This window comes from Myripristis murdjan, chromosome 18 (genome assembly GCF_902150065.1).
Source record: "Myripristis murdjan chromosome 18, fMyrMur1.1, whole genome shotgun sequence".
In the NCBI taxonomy this organism is placed as follows: Eukaryota; Metazoa; Chordata; class Actinopteri; order Holocentriformes; family Holocentridae; genus Myripristis; species Myripristis murdjan.
The window spans coordinates 29119922-29126464 of record NC_043997.1 but is presented as its reverse complement, the minus strand read 5'-3'; the positions used below and the strand labels follow the sequence as shown (position 1 = coordinate 29126464).

Sequence of the window (6543 nt, the reverse complement as noted above, 5' to 3'; positions counted from 1 at the left end):
ACACACAAAGGACCCTGGGTGGGACACACACATTAGTATTCAAATAGACTTAGACTTTCTTTATTATCATTGCACAAAAAAAAAAAAAAAAAAAACACAGCAGTGAGTTTTTTGCAACAAAATGTAGTTGCTTGGCTTCCGGATTACAACAGAGATGGAATTGTGGGGCAGTTTAAATAATTAAAATATAATCTATATAACTGGTCCGTAAAAAAAAAACAAGAGCTAAATAATAGTGAGTGCAATGGCTCAGTAGAAAGTCAAGCATTAACATTAGACCCAAAATATACATTAAACAGTCTATGCTGTGGGAATGGCTTGAGGGAATTTGTTTAAAATGCACACTGAGTACAGGGTTTTCCCTGGCTTTTGGGGGGGCTCAGGTGGTCCCTGGTAAGTAATAATGGGTAAGTTATAATGACCAAATTAAACTAAACATGTGTCTTACATGTGGAAGGTGATTGCCTGTTGTCTGCATTGTGCAGTACGTCAGTTTTTACAATCGTAGGCTGCACAATGTTGAGGCATTTTCCATCCATTTTCCATTTTCCATATTCATTTATTCTCTATTACACAGGAATTTCCCACACAACATATATCTTATGTGAAAGGAGTTATACTACACATTTTTTTCTTGATGCAGTAACACCAGCGGCGCTCCTCCAGCAGATGGCGCCATTGGCTAGCCTTAACCAACTGTACAGCCTATGCCCACAGCTGGTCCAGTGTGTGTGTGTGTGTGTGTGTGTGTGTGTGTGAGAGAGAGAGAGAGAGAGAGAGAGAGAGAGAGAGAGAGAGGCTGCTGATATTCATTTATTCTCTATTACACATGAATTTCCCACACAACATATATCTTACGTGAAAGGAGATATACTACACATTTTTTTCTTGATGTAGTAACACAAGCGGCGCTCCTCCAGCAGATGGTGCCGTAGGATAGCCTCTACAGCCTATTACAGTTTTTTTCAATTGTTTACACACAATTTTGAAAACAGGGCCTCTTTTTTCTAAACACCTCACACAATTAACCAAACACCACACCCAATTTGCACAACACCCCAGTTTGTTTGCAAAATGAAACATATCAGCCAAAACCATAAACAAATTGATAAAAATCTTATTTTGTTCTCATGTCACTAACACAGACTTTCACCGATCGTGCACTGTTTCAGTCTATTACATACTACCGTAATGAATTCAAAACACATTTGTAAAAACCCTTTTTAAGAAATAGTGATGGAATTTATTCAGAAATATTTTTTGAGAGCATGGTTAGGGGATAATTTAGATGACAAAAACATATTGACAAACCCAATACATTCTTCATGATTACTTAGTATAAGTACACAAATACTATAAACATACCAAGCACTGCACAACACTGATGCTGCAGACTGAAAATATTTATTTCTTACCATATTCTCAGTTATAGTAACATGTCAATCAACAAGGAAAATCAGAACCAAATAGTAGTTTTCTTAACTGTAGACAAACAGGACACTGAGGGAAGCTGAACTGAGAGTTCTGCCAAATCTCAGCAGAAATACAGCAGCAACAGTAATTCTTCTTCTTTGTTCAGGTGCTATCACTTCAGGTCCCTCTCTACCTCTTCCTCTACCTCGGCCTCTTCCTCTACCTCCTTCTTCTCCTCTTTGAGCTCCTCCTCTCATTCTCACTCTTCTTCTTCTAACTTCTTCCATTTTTGTTGAATACAGGTGAACTTACCTGCTGGCTATTATACCTACCTGAGTGCTGTATTTTCAATTTAGCACGTGTGTTTCCACACCAGGTCGATGTGCTTATCCAGTTTGTTCATTAGTGTGGTCACTGGCAAGCCAGGGCTTTGTAATGAGAAGGAAATAGCCTCACAATCCTTATCTGTGTCTAAGGTGTGAAAATGCATGTAGAGTTTTGCAAATCACTTTCTGTAATGTTTTGCAAAAAGTGTGAAGCTGAGTCTGTGCTTATTGTTGTGCAACTCTGCACAGGTGTTTTGCTTCTTGTGTGTAAAGATTTGTTAATTGTGTGAAAATGTTCATTTTCACACAATTAACAGACACACTGTAACAAATCCAGTGTGTCTTTCCTCCATGGTTAATTTTACAATGACTTTTATCAACTTGTGTAGTGCCCTGCTTAAAATGTTAATGTTATCTTGATCTAAATATGTGTTCACTTAACAAATATGCAGTACATTTTGAATTATTGTTGGTTAAAGTACTGTTGTTGTGAAATAAGATATCTTTAATGTAGAGAAATTTATATTTGTTACTCTATTTTGGGGAGATACTGATATGTCCTATGCTCTCAATGGTTCTTGAATGTCTCATGTTGTTTCCTTTGTTTATTTGGGTTACGAGATGTCAATCTTCCATTAGCCAATTAGTTTCAGTCAGAGGTGAGCGTCAACTACCTACCGGATTCTGAGAAGGGGGTGGGACTAAAAGAGTTGGAGACGAAGCTCAGACTGATGTCGGAAGAGAAAACCGAGGGAAAGAAAAACGGCAAATATAAGAGCTAGTTGTAATCTGTTAAAACTGTTAAAAGTTGATATTTTTACTGAAACTGAAAGCCGGAGGGTTTTATCTGTTTGTTATTGTGTACCACATGTAAGAGTGAGCCGTGTTGGAGCTATTTTCAGACGGGAATTATCCCAAGTGTCGTCGACGCCATTTTCTGTTGCGCAGTAGTGCTAGTTAGCCTCGTCCGCGCTAGCCGGGATAAAAAGGACACCGTGCGTGTGTGGGAGAGAATATTTTGCGCCGGAATTCCTGAGTGAGTATGGACATTATGAACTGGTGACAATACGAACATTTATGGAAATGAACAGTGGATTTATTAGTTTTGTGAATTTCTGCTTAGTGTGCCTACTTCGATGCCGCCTGCCTCGAGGCCTACATGCTAGTCTGCTGTTGCTGTAGAGGGTGCTCAGGACTTCACGCTAGCGCCAGGAAACCTGCTGTGCACACGGACATGTCTCCAGGATCCGGTTCTCCATCTCATCTCATCTTTTGCCACTGAATGGAAGGTTTGGCTGCTGCAAACCATTTCTGAATTTCCAAGGATCAGTGAGTACTGATAATATACGTTTCTTGTGGATTCTCATGAGCTCCAACATGCGCGCCAACGACATGGTACCATAACTAGGTTTTGAAAACCCCGGGTATTATTTTATTTCTTTTAAATGGTGAATGCTCACATTTTTTGTGTGTGTGGGTGTCAATAAATATTTCATGTGTTGCAAAGTATATCTTGAGCTGAAATGTGTCTGAATACTGTGGTTAATGTTGGGCTATGATGTGGAAAGTGAATGCATGGGAGTGTATAAGCTCATAAACAATATAGCTATGATATCAGCTAACCAGGCCTCTCTGCACCCTAGGCAGAGTCATATGCTCTAGTTAAGGTAAAGATACTAAGGTTTATATATTTTTGTAGACTCCCTTCAACTCGTCTCCCATGCAGGGGTTATTAGGTGTACAGGGGCAGTACAGGATAACTCTTTAACAAATTAGAGTTGAGCGGGAGGGGCTACACTTGTTTATTAATTTGTTTTAATATATAAACCTTTTTTTAAAAGGGTTTTTAGGGATTGATGATGGTTACGAGTGGGTTCATGTTTTTCTATTTAAATGTTGCATGTTTATTTATTCTATTTATGGCTTGTTCCTGCTTTTATGTATTTTACGTGTGTGAATGTTTTTTACTGCTTGTTTTAGCACTTATATTTTACAGCACTTACTATTCTTTTAACTGGAGCCAGCCCTCTCTCTCTCCATGTACCCCCTCTTTTTAAACAATTTTATAAATACAGGAATTACACGCCAACCACAAATGTGTCTTTGGAGACCCTGTGGAGCTGGAGTTCCTTGTTAAAAATAAATACCCCCGCCTTCTTATCTATCCGTTGGTCCAATTTACTTTACACCATTTTACATTATTTTATGGGGCTTTTAAGGACCCTTTTGGTCTTTTAAAAGGAGACTTTTAAAATTCATGGAATTCTTTTAGGACCCCTGAGAGCCTGTGCCTCCCGGAGTGCCCTCCTTTGGGACACTGCGACCCTAACCTAACCTAACCTCATAGAGTTGGAGTGGAATTTCATATAGGTCAGTGAAAGCTCTCTACATCAACACAGCCACGATTATTTCACACTGTTTGTCTTAAGTTATGTGTTCTTGTTTGCCTGTCTACTAAATTTGCTATATTTCACTTCAAAAATGTATGCTGTAGAACTACTATTTATGTTAACAAGAAAGGATCCTGTTCACTTGTCAGGAAAGGAGTACTCTTGTATAAGTTCATTTTGGTCAGTCAGCAGAATCTTGTCAGGCTCTCGGTTGTATTCTAAGAGCACTAAAAGCCTTCTCTTTATGTTTTAAGATACCTGTTTAAGTTACAGTTTTGTTTTGTTTTGTTTTCACATTAAAAACATATGCTTAAACCAATGTGGCAAAACTTTAACTCATTGTAACTAAACCTTATACACAGCGTGGCCATACCTTAGACACATGTGCTGCTTTGAACAGTGTTTGCTATTCTGCAGCACATTTCCTCCGGAACACCAAATGCTATTTCATACAGTGTTACAATTGGCCGTATAGTTCAATGTTTCTTGCATTATCCAATGTATTACATAGTTCAGGGCAGCTTGGCTGCTAAGCAGAGAATAGACACAGCAGGAGCCAGATGTACTTTCTCTATCTTGTTATTTAGGTCTGTTGCATTAGATACACGCCCAGTCAACATCCACACACTAGCATCACACATTCCGGGAACAAGGCATGGACAGTGGTTGGTCTGTCCATGTCCGGGTAACTGGCCAATTATTCTCGGTTGCGTTTAAGTCCAACCTATGTACGGGGCAGGCCCAGCCCAAGAACATAAATGTGCATCATTTCCTGATATCGGGGCTCATTCTGACTGAGATCCTGCGGGAGCTCTGTCACACTGAGACCAGCGTTGCCTTGCTTTATATGTGACCATAATAAATATTGCATCAGAAAATTGAAGACTGACTCCGGTCTGCTCTTGGGCTTTCAACAAAAGAATCGGGAGCTAACACAGAAGACACCTCGCTCAAACATGAAATCATGTGGTTACCATGGGAAAAACACTTATGTTCAAAATATAAAACACATCGGGTAATTACAAAACCTGAGACACACACCTGAAAGCTCTTACTTAGAAAACTGAACACCAGTCAGTCAGGGCCTCAGCACTGCAAACAGGCCCCAGGTCAGCCATATTGAGTACCATGCAGGCATGGAGGCGCTGAGAGAAAGAGGCAGAGGAAGACATCGTCTGCGATGTGGACGAGATTTTGTGGCCGGACCCTAACAGACGACAGGATCCGCAGCAGAACCTTCTGCTACTTACTGTGCATAGTTTGATTTTATTGTATTGTTTTATTTTTGCTTTACATACTATGTTTTATATTGTTTTTTTGCTATTGTTTTATGTTTCGTTTACTGTACCATAAAGTACAGTATATTGTATACAATTTTGAGTTGACACCTTATATATTTTTATTTTTTGTTATTTTGGAAACAGTTGTTACTATGAAAAAGATGCTTAATTTCTACTTTGAGCTTTGCAAAATTCTTTTTGAAGAAATATATGAAAAGCAGTGAAATGCAGTGTTTTGTGTTCAGTGTGTTATTGTGTTGCTGCTGATGTGAAAGTGTGTTCATATGGTGGAAATGTGTTTCCTTTTGTCATCAGAGTTACTTTTTGATAGAGGATTTTGAAGTTTTGATGACAGAGTTTCAGTTTGCCATAAATGTGAATGGTTTACAGTTTTTTTTTTTCCATTGCTTACACACTAAGAACATATGCTTAAACCACAGGTGTCAAACTCGTGCCATGGAAGGCCAAAAGGCTGCAGGTTTTCATTCCAACCAGCAACTCCACCAGGTGATTTCACTGATTAGTCCCGCCTCTCTGTTTGGAGGTAGGGTGATCAGTGAAATCACCTGGTGGAGTTTTTGGTTGGAATGAAAACCTGCAGCCTCTTGGCCCTCCATGGCACGAGTTTGACACCCCTGGCTTGAACCAATGTGACAAAACTTGAACTCCAGTTTGTTCCTGGATTTTAGCCAGCCTGTACCCCCCCCCCCCTCTAGAGAGGTCTACTGAAATTAAACTGTTTCTGTGCCTGTAGCTTTAAATGCTAATGAGCTGGTCTGTCCACGCCTGGTTCATGCCCCTCTCTGGAAGGGGCTGTGGCTTGCGCTCCGGTACCATGCGCTACTGTTTACAGAAAGTAGGTATGGCTCGTAGAAGCGATGTGATACAGTCATACCAATGTGATCCAGAATCTGACCCAGAAGGAGAGGCTCCTGAAGAAATTCAAACTCTGCGGCTGCAGCAGGACGTTTCTGAATGGTTAGTTACAAATATTATGTGTCTTTATATTTTACCTTTTACTTTGTTCGTGTGTGTTGTTACACTGTTACTTACATGGAGCTAGGTAACGTTAGCTCCTGCTAACGGTTACGTCTCCGCTGTCTCGTCGGAGTTCTTTTGGTGAATGTGCGATAT

The 6543-nt window shown here is 39.8% G+C and overlaps 1 protein-coding gene across 3 annotated transcripts in view; it reads left to right on the top strand.

Annotated features, from left to right (window-relative positions):
* Nucleotides 1-2378: 2378 nt before the first annotated feature.
* Nucleotides 2379-6543, top strand: part of LOC115376384 (uncharacterized) — a 38830-nt gene continuing 34665 nt past the window's right edge. For all 3 annotated transcript variants that reach the window (XR_003929799.1, XR_003929797.1, XR_003929798.1), the window contains exons 1-2: nt 2379-2775; nt 2863-4109. The gene's annotated coding sequence lies outside the window, so the exon portion shown is untranslated. The remainder of the gene's footprint in view (nt 2776-2862; nt 4110-6543) is intronic.